General features: G+C 36.1%; 1 protein-coding gene across 5 annotated transcripts in view; it reads right to left on the bottom strand.

Moving 5' to 3' along the window:
• LOC116252212 (uncharacterized) overlaps positions 1-17,527 on the bottom strand; it is a 40,097-nt gene extending 22,570 nt beyond the window's left edge. For 4 of the 5 annotated variants that reach the window (XR_007573154.1, XR_004172096.2, XR_007573155.1 and 1 more), the window contains exons 1-2: positions 17,120-17,527; positions 16,704-16,817 (exon numbers count right to left, since the gene is read on the bottom strand). The gene's annotated coding sequence lies outside the window, so the exon portion shown is untranslated. The remainder of the gene's footprint in view (positions 1-16,703; positions 16,818-17,119) is intronic. The other variant, XM_050077313.1, reaches the window with a different exon arrangement.
• Positions 17,528-27,641: the final 10,114 nt, after the last annotated feature.

Raw genomic sequence — 27,641 nt, 5'->3', positions numbered from 1 at the left:
CATATATCCAACATAACTTAAATTTGTTCAAGGTTTGTAGCGAGGTTTTTCTTTTAATGGCTTTCCTTTGCAACCTTTCAAACATATTTTATCCCCATATGAGCTACATGTTTGGTAAACAAATCTTTAGAAATTCTCTTAGTTAAAGGGTCAACTACCATATCATTGTTAGACATCTAATCAACTGTAATTTGATTTTTCTTAATCATTTCATGTACGTAATGATATTTCACCATGATATGCTTAATCTTTGAGCTAACAACTCTATTTTTCATTAGAGATATCGTTGCATGATTATTACAATATATAGTTGAACTCGTTCATGATTAAGATATAACTTCATGTCTTCCAAGAACCAATTTATCCAGACAACAAATGTAGTTACAACATTACATGCAACATACTTTCATTCTTGAGTATACTGAGCAACACATCTCCGTTTCTTATAGGGCTAAGCTATCGCTCATTTTTCAAAGAGAAATGCATATCCAAATATGGACTTACTATCGTCTTTACAACCCACAAAATCTGTATCAGAATAACCAACTAAATTTAATTCATCAGCTTGGTAGGACAATTTCAAGCTTTTTGTTCCTTTAATATAGCAATTCTTTTACTGCTTGCTAGTGAGGCCAACCAAGATTACTTTGGTAGTGACTCAAAATACTAATACAAAAACTTATGTCAGGTGTTGTGCATAACATTAGATATATTAAGCTGCGTTCTGCATAACATTAGATATATTAAGCTGCCTACAACCTGAGCATATGGGGCATTTAATTTTTATTGTTCTTTACTAGAACAATCACTTCTACTTAGATTGCTCCTTTGGCTATGAGAGTCTCAATCGATTTGCAATATTGCATTCAGAACTTCTTTAAGATATAATCAATGTCATTCTTGGCTCAAACTCAAAATCTTTGAGTTTCTATCTCGAGTGATCTTTATACATAAGATATAAAATGCTTCACCCATGTTCTTCATTTCAGAGTTTTTGTTCAGCCAAGTCTTTGTTTTGAATATCATTTTGTTATCATTTTCAGTCAGTAAAATGTCATCAACATATAATGACATGATGCAAAAAAGATGCATTTTTCAGACATATACACAGTGGTTTACCAAATTTGCTACATATCCAAGCTTAGTTATTGTCTTATGAAAAGTAAAATACCATTATCCAAGAGATCGCTTCAAGCCGTACAAGGATTTTTCCAACTTGTACACTTTATCTCTATTTTTTTTAATGACATATCCTTCTGGTTGTGTCATATAGATAGTTTCTTTTCACTCGCCATTTAAAAAAGCAGTTTTTATATATATCTACCAAATATCCAGGCCATAGAAAGCTGCGATAACCACAATTATTCTAACTGAGGCAAATTTTACAACTGGTGAATAGGTTTTTGAATAATCAAATAATTCTTCTTGGAAAAAACTTTTCGCCACGAGTTTTATTTTAAATTTCTCAACTGAGCCATCAACAATATACCTTTTTTAGCACTCATTTACACCCAATGAGTTTTCTTCCTTTAAAAAGATCTATTAATTCTCATACTATATAATTTTCTATGGAAACATTTTCTTCAGCCATAGTTTTTAACCAATTTGACGACTCATGTGAATTTATCACTTTATCATATGTCAGATTATCTAACATTTCATCAATATCAGCTAAATAGCATAACTTCTTTGTCAAGTATATATAATAATCATTCAAATAGAAAGAAAGAGATCTAGGTCTTTATGTCCTGACAAAGTCTGAGAAGATGATGCACCCAAATAAGTTGGTTCATTATCAAACTGTTCCCCAGTCAGTTTGTTGCTAGACTATTCCCCAATTGGTTCATTGCCAAACTATTCATCTGAGTAAATCAGATCATCTAGTAGATCAGTTTGATCTTCTACTGACTCATTGTCCTCATTATTAGGTTCTTCTAGGAACTCTACATTCTTACCTTCAATAAGTCTGATAGCCGAATGATATAATCTGTAGCCTTTGGATCCTTTCAGATATCCAATAAATAAACATTTTACAGATCTACTATCCAGTTTATCCATTTTTAGATCTAGGATTTTAACATGAGCTATATATCCTCACTTCCTGAGATGACTCTGATCTGGTTTCACAACAGTCTATCTCTCATAAAGAGTGGTCTGGACTGCATTCAGAGTACTCAATTTATAGTATATATAGTTGTTAATATATCTTCACTCCAGAATACTTTGGGTAAGTGTGCATTTGCCAACATGGATTTTACCATATTCAAAAGGGTTCTGTTACACCTCTCAGCTACACAATTTTACTGTGGCATTAGACATTGTTATTTGCCTATTAATTCGAAGGTCTTTACAGTATTTGATGAATTCATTTGATATATACTCCCTACCTCAATCAGACCTTACAACCTTGATGCATTTCTCAAGTTGTCTATTAACTTCATTTTTGTATTCCTTGAATTTCTCAAGGGCTTCATATTTATGTTTGATCAAGTAAAGATAACCGAACCTTCAGAAATCATGAATGAATATAATGAAATATAACTTGTCACTATGTATTTGGATCCTAAAAGGTCCACAAATATCTATATAAATAATATCTATAGATCAGTGACTTGAATTACTTTAGATGGAAACAATTTAATTTCTATTTTTTCATTTCATTAATCTTAAACATGCCATGTTCTTTTACATATTTGCCTTCAAACGTGATCTTGCCATGTTTTTCCACTGTGACTTTCCCTAGAGTAAAATGAATTTCAAAACCTTTTCCAGTTAGAGCAAAGATAGACACTAGATTCCTTCTCATATAAGGAACATAAAGAACCTCATTCAGAACGACATTGGTGACCTGACTCCCATGACATCACAATATGAATTATTTCCCATATAGACATTTTGTACACCCAGACTTAGGTTTTTCATTCACACATTCCTTTGTTTTTTCTATGTGACAGATAGCCCCAAATTCTATCCACCAACCAGTTAGTTCTTCATTTGCAAACAAACACTCTTACACAACACATATGACTTCTTTGATGTAGTTCTAACTTCCTGCACTTGTAGCATTTCACTACAGTTTCTTAAAGTCTCTGAGAACCTATAAATTTGCCCTTAAATTTACCATCAGTTTTCTTTTTAAATTATTTGGGTCTAACTGCTATATGACTACTAACAGGTTTATCTTGGGCTATCATAAATTCTGTATTCTTTCTCTTAGTAAGGTGTTATTGCTGAATAGTTAGTTGAATGGGGAGATTTTCTAGAGTCAAAGTTTGAAAGTAAAGACTTAGGACAGTGACTGCCATGTCCTTAAAAGGAAGAAAGCTATTCAAGATTATATAGATCTGCATGTCTGAAATCATGTTTCCCACTACAACTGTCAACGACTCTATCTGACTCTTTCATTTTATGTGAATTATATTGCTCTAGGAGTAATTGAACATGCATCGTAATAGTAGTGTTATACTTTAAGGTGATAGCATCAAACATCTCCTTAGCTGTTGGATAGTCCTCAAATACACTGATCGTGTCATCTTCCATGAAAGCTAACATAATAGTTTTATTCATCAATTCATTAGTCTCAAAAGCATCATAGGTCTTTTGTTCCTCATATGTGGGATTGTCACCTAAGGTAGGAAAGAAATTGGTTATGACATGAATCAACCTCTTATGTGTCATGACCAACATGATCCTACGCTTCCATGCATGAAAGTTGATTCCACTGAGTTTTTCAATCTTGACAAGTTCAGAGGCTCCCACTCTAAAAGTCATTTCTAAATTTTGAGTTATTGATGACAAGTAAAGAAAATCACTGAGAAGAAGATAAGCCACCATTAGAGTATATACGACATAAAAAAACATGCATATTAAGCCAAAAATACTCTAACAATATTCTAAAATAACTTAGAATCAAGGAGGCCTCAATTCAAAATTTTATAAAGAGGTTTTCTTTCTTATTTTCAAAATAATTTTTGAGTCCCTTTTTTGTAATTTTGATAACTCAAAAGGGTATCTTTTGTAACTTTAACTAAAATTATGGTTGTAAACCAAATTTAACTTTTGCAAGCCTCTTTCTGAACAAGTTTTTAGCAAAAATGCTGCAACATTAATTTTCATTAATTCTGACAGCATTTTTGAAAATATGGCAAAAATGGTGGACTAAATCTCTCTTTTTTTTTTAATTTGAGACCATAATTTGGCTTCCATTTTTGTTCATTTTTCGCTTGTTCTTCTCTCTCCTCTTCAAAAAATCTCTGCTAGGGTTTCGTAGAGCCGACGACCTACTAACCGGCAAGCTTCGGTGTCCTACTAACAAACGCAGCGTGGCAGCTAGAGTAGCAGTCGAGTAGTCGTGGGTCTGTCTGAAAAAGTGACAGTGGCAGAGGCCTTCGTGGCCCAGAGAGCTGACTAGATCTGAGGTCTGGTGAAACGTTCAGCAATGATTGAGGGTTGCTGTGAGTTTGTTGGAAAAGAGGTAGCGGCTGATCTCCGGCTGTGTCAAAGGGGAAAACAATGGTGGCTTCTCCGACCACACCTGGTAGAACAAACAGCCATGGTGTTCAGTCACTCAAGCAGCAGATAGCTTGAAGGAGAGACCGCAGATTCTCTGGTTGAGCTTGGAAAACTAGTAGAGTGGTTTTCCAAGCCATCGAGTAGACTCCTTTCCATTACTTTTTTTTCATTTTTCTCTTTTCTTTCTTTCAAGCAAAGTAAGCTCGGCTATTTGTTTTAGAAGCACCAAACATCATACAACTTATTGATTCAAGAGAAATGCAAGACTCTATCACTTCCCATAGAAATCAGATTTGTGCAAAAATGACAAATGACTGCCTCAACATTGCAACCATCATTCTGATTTCCAGCTCCCGCCTGTTGTACGATAAGTGAAGATTGAAAAACAAAATTCTCTGCATGTTGCTTCCGTATTTTTGTAGCTTCTGAGGTGGCTGCCTCCTTAGATGTTTGCAAAACAAGAGTCGACTCCATATCCTTTAAGTTGACATCTAGTATCTTTTTCACATGATAATCAAGCAAGGGCATGTGTCCTTCCTTCTTGAAGTGCTCAGGTGACATTTCAAAAAAAAAAAAATCTGGTGATTGAAAAAATCTCTGCCTAACATCATCAAAATTGGTGATAAAAATGCCATCCACTTTGCTATTTCCTTCATCTAAAGATATTTAATTGCTACAAGTGTGGGTCGACAACATAGAACACAACATATGTCCCACGAATCATCCACTTTTACGAACTGGTTATGACAAATGTCCTTAACTGTCATAAGAATATGTTCAACACTGAATGTCTCTAACCACTTGGTGAGATAATGTTCATCATCGCCCTTTTTTGCAGAGATTTCCCCTGCGCCCAGTGTAGCTTTGACCAACATAAATGATGTTGGATAGAAAGACAACATCAATGGTCCAAACACAAGTTTAATGGCCAGGGTTGCTCTTCCTAGCCATCTGCAGCTTCCTCCTCCACTCGAGGTACGTGAGGGATGACCAGGATGAGGCTTGGGTGAAACTAAGTGGAGGTCCGAACTGAGTGATGTTGAAGAATCAGCGGATGACCTTATGACCTTCACCTGGAAGAATTTAGATAAAGGGTCTAGGACAGGTTTAAGAGCAGTCACAATGACGTGCGACCCTGCTTGTTCTATGGCAACCCAAACACCCAACGTCCTCACTACAACCAACTTCGTCTCTCCCTCTTGTTTCTCACCGACTGCCTACTTCATTTCCATTTCTATAGCAGTTCTCTTCGGTAACCGAAGGCTGCTTCTACCTAGTTCACTATCACAAATGGTCTTGCACACTATGAAACATCTCCCTGGCACCAGCATCTTCCATACAAGAATACCTAATCTGCTTGATGATGGCTGCAATGAGTTGCGTGGAAGTCTATCAACTCTAAAGGAAAGGAAAGCAGCGTACCATAGTTTTTTAATGGGTGGCAAATTTCCACAATCGCCAAAAGCATTTCTCCCTTACATAGATTGTAATGGTAGATTGCCTTTCACTTTTTTATTCTGATTTTTTTCATCCTGCCCACGTACTTCGTTCACCAGGGGCGACACCTTCTAGTCTTCAATCTCAATGGCTGACCCTTCATTATCTTCTCTTTTTGTTGCAATGGCTCAGGGCTTCTCTTGCTGCCTCACTGGTCTCTTGCCCCAACCATGCCATCGTCTTCTAGGCGTCTCTTTCTTTCCAAACAAGTGTCATCTCTAGGTGTCCAACTGATGGAGTTTTTGAAGTGAATGACACTTTGATTCCTTCTACTTTTCTTGAGCAAGTTCACCAATGGAGTCTCCAGGATGAGTGCTCGAACGGTAGAAACATCAAAACAGCAGGTAGCAACATCAACTAAAATAAAAGAACAAAGAGAGAGAGGTCAAAGCAGAGAGAATTTGCAAGTTTGCTTCTATGAGGTACAAAGCAGGGTAATCGCTTGATTTTATCTTAATTTTAGTGTTGTTGGACTTATATAACCAACCTCATAGGTTTTCCTGTATGCCTAGCATGCGATTAGAGCATGCGAGAGATTTCAAGAATAAATAATGTAAAATCAAACTTTGTTTAGAATGAAAATCTTCAGTTTGAAATTTTTTTTTGCAAATTTATTTTGTAATTGCAAGTGAGACCCCTCACAATTATGAAAGGAAGGGATAGGGCTCATGGTCACTATCAAACATCTCCCGTTTGGCCATGAGACTGCCAGTTTGCTTCCACTATTGTGGGTTTCTTTAGGCTCTAGCTACATGGTTTTTCATAATTGGTTTATCCAATGTAAATGAAATTTGTTCAAGGTTTGTAATGAGGTTTTTCTTTCAATAGCTTTCCTTTGCAACCTTTCAAATATATCTTAGCCTCATATAGACTACATGCTTAGTAAACAAATCTTCAGAAATTCTCTTAGTTAAATGGTCAACTACTATATCATTGGTAGACATGCAATCTATTGAGATTTCATTTTTTTCAATCATTTCATGCATGACATTTCACTATTATATACTTACTCTTTGAGCTAAAAGCTCAATTTCTCATAAGAGATATCACTGCCTGATTATCATAATAGTTGAACTGGTTCATGATCGTGATCTAACTTCAAGTCTTTCAAGAACCGATTTATCAAAACAACAAAGGTAGTTGCAATATTGCATGCTACATACTCTGCTTCTTAAGTATGTTGAGCAACACATCTCTGTTTTTTACAGGGCCAGACTATCGCTCCTTCACCAAAAAGAAACACACATCCAGATGTGAACTTACTATTGTCTTTACAACTCACAAAAATTGCTTCAGAATATTCAACTACAGCTATGTCACCTGAGTGCAGGGTGCGGGTGTCGGCACGGCACATCTCAAAAAATTTAAGTGTGGCAGTGCGACAAAAGTATTTTATTACTATTATTATTATTATTAAAATAATAACAATATGTATATAATATATATGACAAAAAATTGTCTATAAACTACAAATTATTAAATAACAAGATCAAAATTACAATTTGCTAATCATGATATCATTATCAATCATTAGTTCAACATTCAACAAGAAATATACCCTAGTTTGAGCTCACAAAATCATAGTTCATACAGTCATACTTCATACGAAAATCAAAAACCAGTAATAAGGATGAAGAATTAAAATATAAAGAAACCAGTAGAGTAGAATCAGAATATAAAGAAACCAGTAGAGTTCAAAGAAACCAGTCAACCAGCAGAGTTCAAAGAAACCACTCAACTAGCATAGACTATATACTGCATAACTACAGTCTGCAACTATCCAGATTTCACAAAAATCAGAATATAAAACAAAAGCAACACTGTTTTTTTAATCAGAATGAATGCCTATAAATAAGTTTAAAGAGTTATCTGCTATTCTAAAGAGCTATCCACTATTCAGTATCATAAATTGCAATGCAAAACAAAAAAAAAACCAGTGAAAAATTTTAATATCAGTAACAAAAACAATTTATTTTGTGAAGCTGCAGAGCAAGAATCACAAAAACATTCAATCACATAAGAATGAAAACATGGACGAAAACGACAAAGACCACAAATTCTAGAAAAAAAATAAAGGATAAATTAGGTAAACATAAAAGGCAGGTACCAAACGTGCACACTAAAGGAGACGAAGAAGAGGGACGAAGAAGATGAAGAAGAAGGATGAAGAAGACGAAGAAGAGGGACGAAGTAGACGAAGAAGAGGGACGAACAGAGACAAAGAAGAGGGGCGAAGAAGAAGGGACGAACATGGACAACGAAGAGGCCAAGAGGACGAATAAGAGGAAATAGGGAAAGAAGAAACGTGGAAAGAAGAAAACCTGATGCTGCGGACGCCGGTCGCAGGATGGAGAGGTAGCTAAGACGAACACAGGCGAGAGATAGCAGCGGCAAAGGGGCGAGGTTGACGTGGGTGCCCGATCGACTTTCTAAAAATAAAAACAAAAAAAAACGCTAAAAATTGGACCAAAATAGACCGACTCGCATTTGACTGCACTTGACTCGCGTCAAACGTGAGTCGGGTGTGAGTTAGAAAAGGACAATTTTAGTCGGGTGCGGCTGACCGCACCCGACTCTTGTTTGACCACTTCAGGTGCACACCAGGGGTGCACCCGCACCTGCATCACGTCGACGTGGGTGTAAGGGTGGGTATCGGGCTGGACCGGCCCGATCCGGCCCGGGTCTCGTTCCGGGCCCGGCCCAGCCCATTTAAATTAAAAAAATATTTTTAATTATAAAATAATATTTTTTAATATAAAATGTATTTATTAAGAATAAAAAATATTATTAAAACAAAAAAATTAATATATATATATATATATATATATATATATATATATATATATATATATATATATATATATATATATATATATATATATATATATATATATATATATATATAATTTAACTTACCGGGTCGACCCGGGCCTGGCCCGGCGGCGGCCCGGCCCGACGCCTAGCCTTACATGGGTGTGAGGCCAAAAATGGCGCACCCAAGTGACTTAGAACTAAAGTTAATTCATCAGCTTGGTAGGACAATTTCAAGCCTTTTATTCTTTTAATATAGCGAAAAATTCTTTTTATTATGTGAGGCCAACTAGGATTACTTTGGTAGCAACTCACAGAACCAATAGGAAAGCTTAGCATTAGATACATTAAGCTGCCAAATACCTGGATATATGAGACATTTAATTTTTAATTTTTATTGTCATTCACTAGAACAATCACTTCTGCTTAGATTTGCTTCTTTGGCCATGGGAGTCCCAGTTGATTTGTAATCTTGCATTCATAACTTCTTTAAGATATGACTAATATATTGTTCTTGACTCAAACTCAAAATCCTCGAGTTTCTACCTCGAGTGATCTTTATACGTAGTATATAGGATGACCCATGTCCTTCGTTTCAAAGTTTCGTTCCGCCAAGTATTTGTTTTGAATATCATTTTGTTATCATTTCTAGTCAGTAGAATGTCATCGACATATAATGACATGATACATAAAAGACTTCTATTTTTTTAGACATATACTGGGCAGGTTTGATACATATCCAACTTTAATTATTACCTTATGAAAAGAAAAACACCATTGTCTAGAAGACTACTTCAAGTCGCACAAGGATTTTTTTCAACTTGTACACTTTATCTCTATGTTTTTTAATGACTTCTAGTTGTGTCATATAGATAATTTCTTTTAATTCACCAATTAGAAAAAATAGTTTTTACATCCATCTGCCAAATATCCAAATCATGGAAAGCTACAATAGCCAAAATTATTCTAATTGAGACAAATTTTGAAACTTGTGGATAAGTTTTTAAATAATCATCAGTCTTTTTGGGAAAAACCTTTCGCCACCAATCTTTCTTTAAATTTTTCAACTGAACCATCAACTATATACTTCCTTTTAGCAACCATTTACACTAATGAGTTTTCTTCTTTCAGGAAGGTCTATTAACTCCTAGACTTTATTCTTTTCTATAGATTCAATTTCTTCATTTATAGTTTTTAACCAATCTGACGATTCATGTGAATTTATCACTTCATCATATGTTAGATTATCTGACATTTCATCAATATCAGCTGAATAGCATAGTCTACTGCCAAATATACATAATAATCATTCAAATATGAAGTACTCGAATCAATTTGTTTATTATCAGATTATTTTCCAGTTGGTTCATTGTTAGACTGTTTCTCAGTCAGTTCATTACCAGACTATTCATTTGAGTAAATCAGAGTATCTAATAGATCAGTTTAATTGGGTTATTGTCCTCATTATTGAGTTCTTCTAGGAACTCTACATCCCCACTTTCGATAAGTCTTATAGTCGTTGGATATCAATAAATAAACATCTTACAGATCTATTATCTAGTTTATCCATTTTTTGATATATGATTTTAACAAAAAGTATAAATTCTCATCTCCTGAGATGACTCAGATTTGGTTTTATACCAGTCCATCTCTCATAAGGAGTGGTCGGGACTACGTTGCAGGACATTTGATTTATAGTACACATAGTTGTTAATACAACTTCACCCCAGAATACTTTGGGTAAGTGTACACCAACCAACATGGATCTTACCATGTTTAAAAGAGTTCTGTTACTCCTCTCAGCTATACCTTTTTGTTGTGGTGTTCTAGGCATTGTTCTTTACCGATTAATTCCAAGGTCTTTACAGTATTTGAGGAATTCATTTGATGTATACTCCTCATCTCGATCAGACCTTACAACCTTGATGTATTTGTCAAGTTGTCTCCCAACTTCATTTTTGTATTCCATGAATTTTTCAAGGGCTTCATATTTATGTTTGATGAAGTAAAGATAACTAAACCTTGAAAAATCATCAATGAATGTTACAAAATATAACTTGTCACTATGTGTTTGGACCATAAAAGGTCCACAGATATCTGTATGGATAATCTCCAACAGATTAATGACTCGAATTACTTCAGAAGGAAAGTTTTTCCGTACCATCTTTTCATATGAATATGACTCACATTTCACAAAATTATTTATATTAATATCGGGTATTAAACATAGCTGTGCTAGAGTCTTCATCTTGTTAATACTTACATGGCTTAATCTTTCATGCCATAAGTTCACAATCACATTCAATACATAGTCAATATAAGCAAAAACAGAAACTTTATTCATTTCATTGTTACATATTTGCCTTCAAATGGTCTTACCATGTTTTCCCACTGTGACTTTTCTTAAAATAAAACAAATTTTAAAACTTTTTCCAGTCAAAGCAGGGACATGCACTAGATTCTTTGTCATATAAAGAACATAAAGAACCTCATTCATAATGACACTAGTACTTCCAATATTGAGTCGATATGACCGACACCCATGACATCACTATATGAATTATTCCTTGTATAGACCTTTTGTACACCTAGACCCAGGTCTTCCATACTGACCACACTTTTTTTTTTGTTTTTGCAATGTGACGGGTAGCCTCAAAATCTACCACCAACCAATAAGTTCTTCATTTGCAAATAGATACTCTAGACAACACATATGCCTTCTTTTATGTAGTCCTGGCTTCCCATACCTGTAACATTTCACTATAGTTCCTTGAGGTCTATAAGAACCTGTAGATTTGCCCTTAAACTTACTATCGTTTTTCTTTTTAAATTGTCTTGAGTTTGACGGACACATGACTACTAGTGGTTGATGACAAGTAAAGAAAATCACAGAGAGGAAGATAAGCCACCATTAGAGTATATATAATATTAAAAAAATGCATATTAAGCCAAGAATACTCTAACAGTATTCCAAAATAACTTAAAATCAAGTAGGCCACAATTCAGAATTTTATAAAGAGGTTTTCTTCCTTTTTTTTCAAAAATAATTTTTGAGTCTTATATATTCTTCAATTAGTTACCAGCCACAACCTAGACCCTTCCCCCGAGATCCAGCACAATGCTTTTTTAAAGCTCCACATCTAAAGCTGCTCGAATTTCTAAAAGCCCCACCTTCATTATCATTAATTAAAACTGAAAAATAAGTCATGTTCATATAACATATCACTCTTTCCACCCATCCACATCAGATCTTATTTTCAGCATGCTGTCTTGAAGAAACCCCCAAGAAACCTTATCATAAACATTAGATAGGTCCATCTTGAGGCTTGCTACTTTCCCTTTTCTTGAAGAGAACCAGTTAAGAATCTCATTAGCCAAAAAAATACTGGTCAAGAATGTGCCTTCTTTTAAGAAAAGCACTTTGATTAGCATCCATAATCCTTGAAAGAAAACCCTGCATCCGAGCAACCATGATTTTTTAGATACCATTGCAATGTGTAATATGTCTATAATTCTCAATTCTTTTGGCTCCCCTAAACATTGGAATAAGTATCAAGTTAATTCTATTGATACTTTTGAGTATTGTACCTGAACTGAAGAATTTTACGACTGCTTTGCTATCTTGACCAACTATATCCCACATATCTTACTATATCCCACATATCTTGGCACAAATAGCTCAAGAACCCATCCGGGTCAGCTATGCTATCAATATCTTGGGCTATGCTCAACATCTAAAGTGCACACTACATTACCCACATCAAACTACTATTTTCTTCAGTTTTAACATTCAGCTTTAGCTTTCATATTCAAACAAGACATATGTGGCTGAATCATCATCCATAAATTGCTCATGGAGGTTAGATGCTGCATTTAAATATCATCATCATTGACATAATGCACACCCTCCACCACTATCTTCTCCACTTGATTCCTAGCCTCTTCATTTTTGGCAATATATGGAAAAGTTTGGTATTTCTATTTCTTTTTCTTGTCCACCGGGCTTTGACTTTACTATCCAAAGTATCTATTCTAGTCTCAACAATTCCTGCAGCTGTTCTCTCACCTTGAATTCTTTATCAATATTCACCAAATTATCCTCTTCCATTTGTCCTTGTAGGTATTGTAACTCAGCCATGAGGATTTTCACATTATTGGATATCTTACCAAAATTTTTCCTATTCAAAGAGTTTTAAGACCAGCTATTCTTCTCAACTGCTCCATCCCTTAATCATTTCACATTTTCTTTCCACTTTATTCCACTAAATTTGAACTATATTCTTACATCTTCCAACTTTACCCAAGTTTTAATGAACATGAACCTATATCTAGCCTTTCCTCTACTACATGCACCTATCCATAGAAAGTAGTAGACCTTTATCATCAGAAGATGGTTTTGCTATTGCTTGAAAACTATAGTTACAATTAAGCTGCCACTTTGTTCTTCTGCTATAGAAATCCCAATCAAAATTACATTAGTGTAAATCAGTTTCCATCTGTTGGTTAGTCTAAGTAAATCTATGGCCCTTATCTTCCACTTTTAAAAATTGACAAGCATCTATAAACTCATTCAAATCTCTATATCCTTTATCAATATGACTTATACACAACAATTGGATATGTCTGATCTTATATATATGCACAAGAAAAATAATATGTAATTTCACAACTAGATTGGTTGGTTATGATTACTGTATACTAAAAAAGCAGTCACGGAAGACTATGTGAAGAACAATGCACCCATTCTGGGTTCTTTTGCTAAACTCCCTTGATCTGGGCTTTGACTGCGGCAGAAACACCGAGACAATGAGAATCATAGAAATTAGTAGAGAGTTGAGCAGAGGAGTTCCAATGATGATAGCCAAGACCAGGAAAAAGGCAACATGGATGTTTGTAGGGGAAGCCATGATGTGGTAATTGAAAGGGAACATAGATGTGGTTTGAAGTGGCACCAAAGCCCTGGTTTATATAGATTGATGGAAAGGGAAGTGGTTGAGCAAGAGTGATCGATCACCTTGATTAGTCCCAATGAAACTGGGGCATTTAGGGTTGTTTGATTATTGTCCATTGGGACAAGATAGAAAGAATGTTCTGTCCATCACACTACTGTCTTTTCTTCATGGACAATAATGTTCTTTGTCTACTGTTTGATGATTTTAAGCACAGAACATTATGTTACTCTTATCCAACATTTGTTTCGCATATGTATGTTCTGTCTGTCCTGTTTGACGTTTGTTTCTATTCTGTCTGATCTATCCATTTGCCCGATGTTTGTGTCTTCCATAGTCAGTTCTATCTGTCCTGTCTTGTGTTTGTTTATGTTCTGTTTGAATGGTCTATTATATTCGGTGTTTGTGTCTTCTATGATTAGTTTTGTCCATTATATTTGTTCTATCCACTATATTATGAGAAGAATATCTTATTTTTTGAACATGTTTTATCAAAATAAATATAAAATTCATAACAATATGTCATATGCAAATCAATACATTCGATAACATGATCCATAATATATAGCAAAATCAACTCTTTCTTTAGATTTATATATATAACAAAAAGGTTGTTTTTAGAATTTTTTTCTCTAAATTTTTGCACCTATTACTCAGTATTGCATAGAAAATGCTTAGTTAGTATTGGAAAATGAGATATTAAATACAACATGGACATGAAACAATAAAATCTCTTTCTATTTCTCCTTAATTATGCCTTTGGTGATTCTTCAAGGAAAGGATCTGAATGATTGGCCCATCATTGTGGATGCAGTTAATCTCCCCTTGACAAATCACTCATAGGCAACGGTAGATTAGTAGCTTTTCTCTGTCTGTAGCATTCCAACTCCAGCTATTGAAGATAATCCAGCATCTATTCCACACTCTAGAACAAAACTGTTGGTTGGGAAGGCAATATCTTCCTGTTATGAGCTATCAAGTTTCTTCTCCACCATATGCACCAGACTACTATATGAAATTTGCCAACCAACATGCTTGGAGCCACCTGGTCTTCTGCCCAACTCTCCTGCCAAGGAGTGTGCCTCTTGCCAAACTTGGTGACTTGTGCCACCAGGTACCATTATATATATATATATATATATATATATATATATATATATATATATATATATATATATATATATATATATATATATATATATATATATACATACTGGTGGCCTCCAACAATTTGTTTACTTATATACTGTATGTCATTTAATTATTTGCATAGTGTTCCTCAATAATTTTATTATGTCTAAATTTTTGCGGAGAACGTTCTTGGAATTATTTTCTTCTTTGTATCTCATTACTTATAACCATGTGTATCATTAATCTAACTTGAGTGCAAAATTAATACATTGATTTCTGTGGATCAGGAGCTAAAAAAAAGATACCTAAATGAGTAAGATGGCTACTTGTGATGCTATCAATCGTATTTTGTGTTTGTAACTTGGTCCATAAATGCATATTTATGCACACTTGGATGTTATGTTGAAGAAGATAACCCTGTCTTTCACTTGGCAGTAGAAAATAAGTGATAGAGAAGGGAAGGAAGCACATATATCACATGCATCTATTCTAAAATCAGTTAAATTATGTTATGATATATACATTCTTTTGTCTTTGGAACTTCATATGTAAGAGCCCATATTGACGTTCAAGTAGGAGCCATCTTAAACTCTCATCGTGTATGCAAACCCGAAAAATTATAGAACATGAGAATGTTAGTTGTTAAACAAGTGAAAATAATTCAAACATAGAACCGCAAATTGGCTTGTCTATCTCTGGTTCCAGTTTATGCTCCTTAGGATCATAAACTCAGCAACAAGAATACAGTAAGGCTCTTTTAAACACAAGCAGAGTGTTATCAAGCGTAGTAGATAGTAGCTGTAGAAAAATATGGGAAGCGATACTTTTCTTGCTACTTGAACTTCTGGAAAACACTAGATTTTCTTCTGTAGCAAGATAACTCAGCAACAAGGAAATAGTAAGGCTCTTTTAAACACAAGCAGATTGTTATCAAGCGTAGTAGATAGAAGCTGTAGAAAAATGTGGGAAGCGATGCTTTTCTTGCTACTTGAACTTCTGAAAACCGCTAGATTTTCATCTGCTGCAAGATAGCTCAGCAGCAAGAAAACAGTAAGGCTCTTTTAAACACAAGCAGAGTGTTATCAAGTGTAGTAGATAGTATCTGTAGAAAAATATGGGAAGCGATGCTTTTCTTGCTACTTGAACTTCTGAAAAATGCTAGATTTTCATCTACTGATGACTCTCACTAGTAAAGATCTGGTTAATTGATTTTCAACCAAAATGGTAGAGAGAATGTCATCGAACTAATTAATAGAATGAACGAGATTAATCTACCAACAACACAACAAAAAAGTTTTCTTTTATTGCTGTTTTTATTCCCCCCACACTGACTTTCCTTACAAGTTGAATTTCAGGGTTAGTGACCTATATCATAGAAAAGGAAGTCTTAACTTTCTCGACATTTATATGCTTGATTGCCATCAAGAAAAAAGAAAAGAAAAAAACAAATCAAGCAATCAAGTGTCCCCAAGACAAATTAGTGGGTCGTTTTCAAGAAAAACTAAGGACCAGACCATGTGAAAAAAATATTAGTAGCTGAATAAGGAAAAAAATGGTTGGAGGAACAACTGGTTGGAGGGGCTCCTCCCCACAGTTTAATTTACACTTATAAGTGGAGTTGGAGAAAAGCAGAGGCTTGTTTTGGAAATGCCAACCTAGCATTATTTGTCCAAGTGCAGATAAAAAAACAGGATTGCCGTTAGGCTTTCCAAAAATCCACATCCACAAGAAGTACAAGAAAATCAACAAGATACCAGGAAGGGAAGAGCAGAAAGTTTATGAAGAGAATGGGCGTTAGCTTACCGTTGATGAAGGCACAAGTGAAGCCCATGAGGAAGCTTATGGAAACCATAAGGAAACTGAGTAACACAAAATTGAATGGTTGTTTTTGCCGACAGATGTGCAAGGGGATCAAAACTAAAACCAACCAAAAGGAAAGAACAAAATCAATTCAGTCAATAAATTTCTTAGAAATGACGAACTAGCAGCAGATTCAAGCAAGATACATTCAGTGATGCCAAGATCATCCACGACCAAGAAGCTAAAAATTAGAAAGGAAGGCAGAAAAAATGACAAAAATCGTTAGGAATATGAGAACAATTGAAAAATAAGAAATAGGGGAAGGGTGCAGCAGATGATCGAGAGAGGCGCAACAAGAAGAGACAGAAAGTGAGAAATTTTTGCTGGAAACACAAGAAGGAAATGAGAGTAGTACTCACTGATGAAAGGCAGAACACAATTGACAATGGAGATGGCGAGTCTAAGGGTTATCGTGACTAAGAAGTCAGCAATCGGATGAACGGCTACTACGACGGCACATACCACGACGGTGAGGAGGATTTGCATGTGAGGATGGAATAGATCTTTTGGATGAGAAAGAGAAAGAGAAAGAGAAAGAAAAAGAGAAAGGGCGAGGGCAGCTCGGGGGTAGAGACGAAGGAGAAGGAGAGAAAGGGTTAGGGAAGCTCAGGGGCAGAGACGGAGGAGAAGGGGCAGCTCGGGGGTGGCAGAGCGGAAGAAGGAAAGAAAGAGAAAGGGTGAGGGCAGCTTGGGGTTGGGGGACTGACCACGGGGAGAGACTGAGATGTTCCTCGAGGCACTGTTCCATGGTAAACCACAGAACGCATTGGAACACCCACAGAACGCATTGGAACACCTCAGCCTTTTGTACTCTCCTGATCATTCTTTGTCCGACGTTTGCATCAAATTTGCCTAAATATAACGCATCTGTTTCGTTCTGTGGTGTTCCAATGCATTCAAATGACCTCTTATTGTCTTGTAGGCAACGTGGCTTCCGCCTAACATAGATGGCTGCCTGCATGCCATTGTTCAGTGTTCATACTCGTCTTTTTGCTTTTCCTTTGTAGCCTAGATTAGTATCACTAAATTTTCATTGATCATTGGTAATATAAAGCAAAACTTTCCTTTCAGCTCCAATTTGGTGGAAGTAACATCTGAAAGTCATCAAGTTGATGAGAGAGGAAACGCTTGAGAAGAAGACTTTACCACAAGTTCAAATATGAGCATACCCCTTAATTAAAAGTGGGGCCCAAAGTTGCTTATCAACCAAGTCTTGTGGGTAAATTAATTAGTAGCGCAAATTAATTCTTGGTTTTGTGAGGAATTCTTGCATTGTTAATCTGATTTGCATGGAAGCTTGCCTACTGGAGGACGAATACAAGACATACCTCTAGGTCAGAAACCATAACAAAAACTGATGATCGAGTAACCTTCTCTCAGAATTTCAAAACTCTCCATTAATCCAAGCTGTCAAAAGTTTCCCGTGTTTGAGGAAATTAATATGGAGTATATTACAAATACTGGAAAAATATGGCTTCTTTATGAATTAAGACAATTTTGCTGAGACATTAGTGAAAAATTCAAGAAAAGCTATTTGACAAAATTTGTCACTCGGTTTGGTCGACTGACCTAGAGTATAACAGACAATATTTAATATAACCCACAATATTTTTCTACGCTCACATTTTTCTCACCTCAAAAAGGTGTGCATCTAACAAGTACTAAAAGGATGGAGTTGGAGTGGTTAGATGCGATGGTATCCATGAGCGAACTTCATGTATGAATCTTTCTGCAGGCTTTTTCTTCGTTGACGAAAAGGGGGTGGAGCAGAGTCGACTTACGTGATGGATATTAATCATTCAACTCCTTTCCGGCAGTGTTCGGTAACCATTGACCGGCTGCAGGATGTAACTCTTCACCTGCAACCTGCAACGCCAACATGTCAACAGCGCATTGCATATTCCTATATTTCTGGAACTTACGAGACGGCCTGATGCACACTATCATTCATTTAATTTGCTAGTAAAGCAATTAGCTGATTTCACTTTGTCTGCTAACCTGGTTATATTTGATGCACTATTTTTCATATGCTAATATAGAATATTAGTTAATGACTAAAATGCTTTTAGTTCATACGGAAGGAAAACTTTTTGCAAAGACAAAATTAAAAATAAAAAAAGTAAAAAAGAAAAACTATGAAGGACATTTCTTTTTAATAAATTATCAGAATGTCGTTCCCTCTTTTACTGCACACGGTGCATCCAGCGCACATGACTTTTCCGCCATCCACTTTAAGTGCGTTAATTTTGCCATCTAGTCGTATTATAGTCGTATTATGTGAATCTACTTCACAATAAAACCATTAGAAAAAGCTACTTGAGTTAAGCAGACGGGAATTTGGATTGATCTAATCGAAAAGTCAACTGCGCGGAGTCAGCTGCTTCATATATTTAAAAAATTATATTTCTTTTGACGTTTTTTATGTTTTATGTTTATATTTATATGTTGAGATCAATCAATGAAACTTAGAAATACTACGTCGCACCAGACAACCAATTTTGAACTACTAAAGTTAGCATCATTTTGTTTACGGGATGGATAGGCGGACTGAACAACTGACTGTGGCTTTGATGTGTCGTCGCATGCGACTGTGGCTTTGATGTGTCGTCGCATGCGGCCCCCTTTCTCTAGAACGTTGGCAAATAACCATGAAGATCGTCGCTAAGGCCTTACTCCTTAGCAAATGGCTAAAGCTGCTCCCACCTAGATGGTGCGCGTTCCAAAAAGAAAAAAAAAGAATTCTGCAAAGATTTTTGTCTATATGGGTACTGTATCATCATCGGTAAAAGTATATATACTTGAGCTCCGGCATCTGTTATAGATTATGGCAATCACATTTGCCACTCCAATAAATTTTTTTGTTAACTAAAAAAATTGTCGCTTGTAAAGCTCCAGCCCAAAATTTCTAAAAGTCATCTTATAATGACTACCAAGATCAGAAGTAGAAAAACAACAAAATAAACATACATCCTAATATGCAAATACGTTATATATATAAATATGTTATATATATTCATATATATATATATATATATATATATATGAATTTCATTAAACGAGTCAACATAGAAAGAGAAATGGATGCAGAATCAAGGTACAAAGGCGATTACAAAGAGTAGCCAGCAACAAGATTATAAACAGACTTAGGTTACCAACAAGTTTTTACAACCGCAAAAATATTCAGCCCAACATTATGGTGCATGAGTTGGAAAATCATAACATTCCCCTCCAAAAAGCACATTGTTCCTAAACTAGATTTGCCACTAGAAAGTGCACAACCAAGTTATCCAAAGAAAGCACCCTTTTTGTTATCTCCTTATAGCTGTTGCTCCAGAGAGAAGATCACGAGCAAACGATTCCTGTGAGACCACTGGAGAAGGATGCTGCCAAGATTCGTGATAAAGTTTCTGAACTTCTTTGCATGCCTAGAAAAGATGGGAGGTACTTTCATCATCCTGTTCACATATAGCACAACAACTAGCGAGGTGTAAACTGCATTTCTTCAAAATTCAAATTGCACTGGGTGTAGAACTTATCTTGCATAATGAACCATGCATGCAACTTATCTAGCTCTGGGTGAAAGGCCATATCCCCAAAGAAAATGCTTTGGTCATGGGGTTCAATTGAGCGACTTGCCATACATGTCTGCTGAATAGAGAGCCTCCATCTCATGCTCGTCAAGGGAACTGGATGAGGATACAGAAAACTCAATGCAATCTAACTCCGCACGAACAATAATATCATTATAGCGGTATGAATTCAACTCTGCCAACCACCGCTGGATGACCGACTGCAAGCGCAAATCTTTGCCATCATGGTCCACGCCGGCCAACCAAACTGAACCACCAGGCCTTGGAAACCTGGCTCTTGAAGCCAAACTTGTTCAAAAGTGCACATCTTCACACGAGAGAGAGGGAGAGGGACAATTCAATCCTCTTAGATGGTGGATGTTGCCAGATGATCAAAATTTAAAAATTTAGTGCCAAAAAACAGTCACTATATTTGCATTAGTAACAGTTAATTGTGCACAAACGGTTTATGGTGGCTTAGAAACAACTTTTAGTTATTTAACAATAATTTTTTAAATTTTAGCTATTCAACAAATATACGGCATGCGGCAGCATTGTCTTTTGATATATATATATATATATATATATATATCACACACACGTGTCTTGGTCAAGTTATTTTGTGTATGTATATTTATTTATTTATTTTTGTGTGTCCGTGTGTGTGTGTGTTCAATCAATTTTCCTCTATCAATGACCATTTTTAACCGCATAGATATATGTTTGTCTCATCTTCATTGCATGTGTTTGACTAAAAGTGTCTAATCCCCTTCAGTATTTGGTGCAACATATACCATGTGTAGAGGTGTATGAAAAACAATACCTCAAGCTAGCCAGCATGGCAGCAACACATGCTGTGCACATGTCTAGATCGGCAGCTCAACAGTCTCCTTGTCAATGACTAACATAATGACAGCCTTTTCAAAACCATTATAATCTGTATGGCAAATTAGACTGCACTAGGGCGTCTAGGTTTATTCCTTGTTCTTCAATGGTACCAAAAAACTGAAGTATGTAACATTATAAAAAAAACCATGAAGTATTCTTTACGTAAGAAAAATGTGAAGCATTATGCTATTCTTGCAAAGCTTTGTCTAAGAGAAAAAAGAAGAGTAACTACTGATTATACAACATAAACAAGCCAAAATAAAAGTACAAAGCAAAAAGCTTACGAGTCCCATGCAATAAAATGCATTAGAGCAGAAGCAAAATTCAACTCATGAATCTCAGTGCACTAAAAATTGACAAAAGCTTCAAATCAAAATCAGATCACTCACAACTCTACTTGTAACCATCAAGAAGCAACTCTACTTGTAACCATCAACAAGCATACCATATGTTAGTATTCCAACTTGAACACAACTGGTACCCATCAATGTATTGATATTATTCTTTTGAAAAAGACGTTGTCGTGGAGGACATAGATGTATTGTTGTTGCATGATTCATGGGCTAACCTATCTGAGATTAATGACATGAAGAATATCTGGGGCGCTATGTTGTAAACAACTGTGGGTGGGTGGTAGTGAAAATGAAAATTGTAGATAAGAATGTAGTGGTGAACGAGAAAGGAGTGAAAGATAAGAAGAAAGGGAAGGAAGTAGCAAACGTTGAGGGAGGAAAAGTCAAGGCGGTTAGGGGAAGAAGATGAATGCAAGATCAATTTAGATGAATGAATCTAGGAGATACTTGTCTCTTGGAGCAATACATCGTCAAAAGGAAAGAGGAAGAAGAAACTGACTGTGCTTCCTTGGGAACATGCAAACAAAGTAGAAGAGGAAAATGAAGAAGTTTAACGGAAAGGTTGTTCGGTAGATAGAGGAAGACAAACAAATACAAGAGGAAGATGAAGGAGTTTGGGATGAAGATGGAGTAGAGGAAGACATACACAAGAAATAGAAGAAAAGGTAGAGAGGGCCACCTATGTCCATATACTAGAAAAGGAGGAGGTTAGAGAGAAGAAGAGGCTGACACCTAGTCATCAGACAATGGAGATGACCATCGATGGAGGCCAGAGGAAGATCGAGTAACAACAACACCAAAAGATGGAGAGGACAAGGACTGAAGGCACTGGGATATATGCCTGCCTTCGTAGAAGAAAAGTGGCAGAGTATGATGAAATACAACAAAGAATGCCGGTGTTAACCGAAGCCAATGCCTCATCGAGGTATAATAGCTAGTTGCTTTATAACTTGTGCAACGTCTGTGATCATGTGCCAAGTGCGATATTGTGTGTTGATAGTGCGATGGTGTGTGAGAAAATGAATGATTTGTGTGATAGTATGAACAATACTATTTCATTTGTGAGTGACCGGTTGTGTATTTGCAATAATATGTTTTTGATTTGACATAAATAAAGGTGCATTCAATGGCACAATGCATTGTTTTGGTACGATGAGCTAAGCAACTATAAGAAGGACAAATTTGTGGAGCATGCATATTGGCAGGATCCTGGATAATGGCTGGATCGGCATGTCCTATAGGCTTGTCTATTCTCTCGCCAAAAAGGGAAACTCTTAGACGAACACATTTGTTTTCAGTGGATTTGAGATGACCATGAAGCTAAAGGACATTGCAAGACTAAAATGTATGAAGTGTCAAGAGAATGCAGTTGTTGGGAGCTCCAAGTACAATATGATAAGGAGGTACATGGAGCTACTTGGCTTGTTCAAAGCTTAAGTTTGCAGCTGTCTATTTAGGAAGGGGAAGTCGAAAATGTATCTACCATGCACAATTAAATCAATGAACCGTCCATCACAAGAAACTTACAAAGAATTAGTATCCATTTTTTTTTTTTTGGACTGTCAATATCCAATGATAATTATAGCACAAGAATAAGCTAGATTACATGCAATTCTTCAATGACTTGGTAGTGTTAGACAATTATTCATGGGGTGCAACTATGCTGGACCATTTATTTATCCAACTACACCGATTGAAACAGGGCACTCATTCCATCGAAGGATTGGCCATTGATACTGATATAGTTTATATCAAACAAAATATTGCACATATTACCATCTTAGTACATAATTTGTGCTTAAATATGCATATGTGTCATCTTTGCGGGTCTGGATGTGGAAATATGTACCTTTTTTGTGTTTGAATTTACGCCACCAAATGCTGGTGTCTTCCCAATAATGGTACAATTTTTTATACATCCTACACGAGAGGAAAATAATAAAGGGCAGAGGATCAAACATGTATCTTACACCTGCATGTTGTGCGATAGATGTGATGCAACAGTTACTAAATTTGTAAGACTTATTTCATGTGTAGGTTAGCTGGAGACCATATAGGGAGGAAGAACACAACGACATGACTAAAATTCTTCAGGTTATGAAGATGTCATGCAGATATATGGCTATTATGCATGAATGAGGTTGAGATGTAGCAGGACAGTAGAGTTTCTCCTGCAAGCTGAAAAATGTCAGTGTATTTCAAAGCCAATGAAAGAATATGATAAAATAAAGAACACGTGATTTCTAGCATAGAGATGAATGGAGACCTCTATTGGCTGGAGAACTAGAGGATTGGGAAAGGGGAGGTGTCGAGGCACGTCCATACGCTAGGCAGGGGTTCGCACCAAGGTACCTCAAGCTTTACTGGCAGAAAGTGCACTCACATCCTACTATGAGATATAGGATGAAGTACCCCACCAACCAAAGTAAATGCAGGCAACTACATTCAGTAGTCAATGTCAAACCCATGGAGCCCCCAAGCACACTGATTTCTCCATAGTTCCTGTCATGGCTGCAAGTTAGTCTAGTGGTTGTGTTCTTTATAGGCACCCTAGATTTGTCCTCCTCTATTGCATGTGCATGTTCCCTCCTCAAGCTAACCTCATCCCTTGGACACACAACACGAAGAAACCAATAACTTGAAAGACATCTTTTTTAATTTGTTGCAAGAAATAAGAAAACGGAATAAAAACATGGAAGATATGCATCGAAGCAATGTATAGTTAAATAGTTGGCTGATGAAACAGTTGAATGATACAAAATAAATGCCAATTACTTTCGTAATATTTTATAATATTTAAAGAATTAGTTACCAAAATATTCTTTGCTTTAGACTTGTTTGAAATAGATTGATCTCATCTTAGTTCAAAACAGATGCATTGCAATCATACAAATACAACAATTGCACTGTTCAAAATCAATGGATTTGATGAGTGGCAAATAGTATTGCTCACTGAATTCCACGATATATCACACTGTGCATTGTAAATGCCATCAGACATTTCCACTGCCCTGCACCCACATTCGTCCTTCTCCATTGCCTATGCATATTCCCTCTTCAAGCCAGCTTCATCCCCAGACAGGCAACATGATGAAATCAATAGGCACACAAGTTCCAACACCTTTATTTGTTTTGGCATCTTCAATTACAGTATAATCCTTCTTGCATTCATGGGAAACATCACTAGGCAATATGTTTTCGATAGAGAGTTCCCTCCAGCAACATCGTAACATTCAGCTGCAGGCAATGAACACTAGTTTTATTTGTCATATTCGTACTTTTTTCCTGCCAATTCAGATTATTCACTACTGATTTTAGCTAATGATGAAAGGACAATAGCTATGCCATCTAAAGTGTATGAAGTTTAACGATTAATATCACACATATTAGCCTCCAACACTATGTGTATCCAAGAAAAGTGTAATGCAGTGAGCAACATAGGACTGTTAATACCCTCATCACATATGATAGTACGAGTATATTATGTAAGCGACAAAGTATCACACATAACCTGCACGATAGTGTATGTGAGTGTGTGCAAACATTATTACATTTTCAATTACATTTGAACTGTGTATGCATTAATGAGCGAGAGTGTATAGCCGAGAGCCTGTATGATAGTGTGTGGGAATCATATCCCTGTTGCCTGCATGTTTTCTTCATGTCTGTGAGCAGTGTTGAGGTTTATAGAGTATCGAAGAGCTTGTTTGGTTTCTTTCAATGACCATCCATTGAACATTACACAAAATATGCTTATTGACAACACATTATTCCCAACACATACATGTAACCCCATGTGTTAAGATCAACTCAGCTGTTGAACCATCTCTTCAATCAAAGGTTCCAAATTGACATTCTTCTCCTTTCATCTGAAAAGTGACAAAGCAACAAAAAAGTCACATTTGACATGCTTACCTATTTCTAAGTACCTCAAACGTAGCAGTACTAAGGATTTTAAAACACTTTTTTCACTATGCAATGATGAAGGGTCGGATCTCTCTATCCCCTTCAAATCTCTCTCCCTTCGTCCTGTGGATGCATTTTTGTTGTTTGTTGATCTCACTCTCTTCCCCAAATATTGTTGGTCAGCAACAACCGGGTGCCGGCAGGAATGGAGATTTGGCAATGGGGTGTTGGCAGAAACGAAGGGTCCGCAAGGTGTGCTAATGATAGCGATGTGAGGTGTCATGTGACAGTTTCTCTTTCTCCATTTAAAAGTTTTTGCCTTTTAAGTAACACGCTTGGAGATATAGAGAGAAGTTCTTGTTTGTCCTCCTTTCGCTTGCTTGATTTGTTGGGTATGCCAGAGAATTGTGAAAAGAAAGGGAAGAAATGGAGGGAACTAGCAACGATTCTACATTGACACTCTTCTTGCTTCATCTTCTTTTAATTGATTTTGCTAATGGCCATGTATTATGGAGAGAAATTTTGATCTAAAACCGTGTTACTCCTAGACAAAGAAAGTATGGGATCTCTCCAATTTTTTGATATATTTATATATTTCCTTTGCATTTCGAGTGAAAATTACTGTTTCTGGAGTGGAGTTCCATTCTTTGTTCATGATTTTATGATTTTGTATCTACCATCTCATCATCCAAACTCAAGGAAACAGAAACCTAAAAGCTAGTCTTGTTGATTGTTTCGAACACCTTATGTTCCTGCATTTTTTTTAAGCCTCTGATCCTCTTTGTTTGTTCTTGATGAGGAACTCACTCAAACATGAAGAGAGAGAGAGAGAGAGAGACAGAGATAGAGAAAGGCTTTGGCATTAATGCTGATCGACCACTACTGAGGGGAAAAAGGGGGAAAGCGTCACAAAGTTTTCCTTTTCTGTTCTTCATTTTCGTTTTATAGTGGATGCAGGAGCCATCTCTTATTGATCTCAGCCACTAGCAAGATCAATGATCACTGATAAGAACTTAGCCTATTTCAAAATGCATCATCCATAGTTTTATTGTCGATCTTGATCACAAGGGTTTTATGAAACAAAATGCATCAGAGGTGCTGTCACCGGCCAGCGGTGATTAGATTTTCTTATCGGTCCCATTCATGGTCTGTTGTGTTCTCTATCATGTCTTCTTCTTCTTTTTAAATTATAATTTTTTTCTCTACATATTTATTTATTCTCTGTTATTTCAGTTCAACAAGTGAGTGAAATGAAATGTGATAATTTGGGTTGATTATCCAAAAAAATGCCATAGAAACTCAACTTACATTTCCTCCCCTTTGTGCAGGTCATAGCTAAATTTCTGGATGGCCATTCAAAGCTTCAGGTGCAAATAATTGGGTTGGGAGGCAACTGTTTGATTCAAAATGATTTTGCTATCCCTATCTAAGTTCTTTCATATTCATATGTGAGAAGAACGAATTTGGGGAGCACATTCATCCACTTCTCGAGAAAAACTGTACAGTGTTGTGCCCTCCTTTCTTTTTCCTGATCTTTGCATTTTTTTGCCTTTTTGTCAGTATTAGTTGCTGGAGTTTTGTTCCCTTCCAGCCAGTTTCTTGTGCAACCGCAAGCTATATGCATTTTACATTTTGACAAACTAATACATAAAGTACATATACTATTCATTCATTTCTATCTGGTGTCTAAAAAGAATGATGGTTAACGACACACACAATGATAAGGATGCCAACATCATGGTAAGGATCATTTGGAAAGGATCATGGCAAAAATCAAGGCGATAGATTATGAAAACAGTTACAGCAAAAATCAAGAAACGGTTTTGTTGATAATGAATATCTTGTAACAGCTCCTTAAAATAAGGAGTTATCTCAGCTGTAATGCCTATATAAGAGATTGACATACTTTGTCAATTTTAAGGCCGATGGCCTTCCATGGGTAAAAAAAATATGTTCCACGTTAATCCCCTAAGTTTTTTCTGTTACTGCTTCATATTTTTCAACATGGTATCCGAGCAGGATGCTTGAAAAAGAAGATCAACACCCAAAGATGGCTTGCAGACGACCAAAGAGATCGCTGCCTTCTTCACCAAAGCGAGGACTCGATCCTGTGTGAACAAAATCTTCAAGAATCAAGCTTGAGATTTCTGAATTGCTGCCAGAGC

Source organism: Nymphaea colorata, chromosome 4, assembly GCF_008831285.2.
Source record: "Nymphaea colorata isolate Beijing-Zhang1983 chromosome 4, ASM883128v2, whole genome shotgun sequence".
NCBI lineage: Eukaryota > Viridiplantae > Streptophyta > Magnoliopsida > Nymphaeales > Nymphaeaceae > Nymphaea > Nymphaea colorata.
The sequence above is the reverse complement of the archived record's forward strand: the minus strand, read 5'-3'. Positions and strand labels throughout refer to the sequence as shown.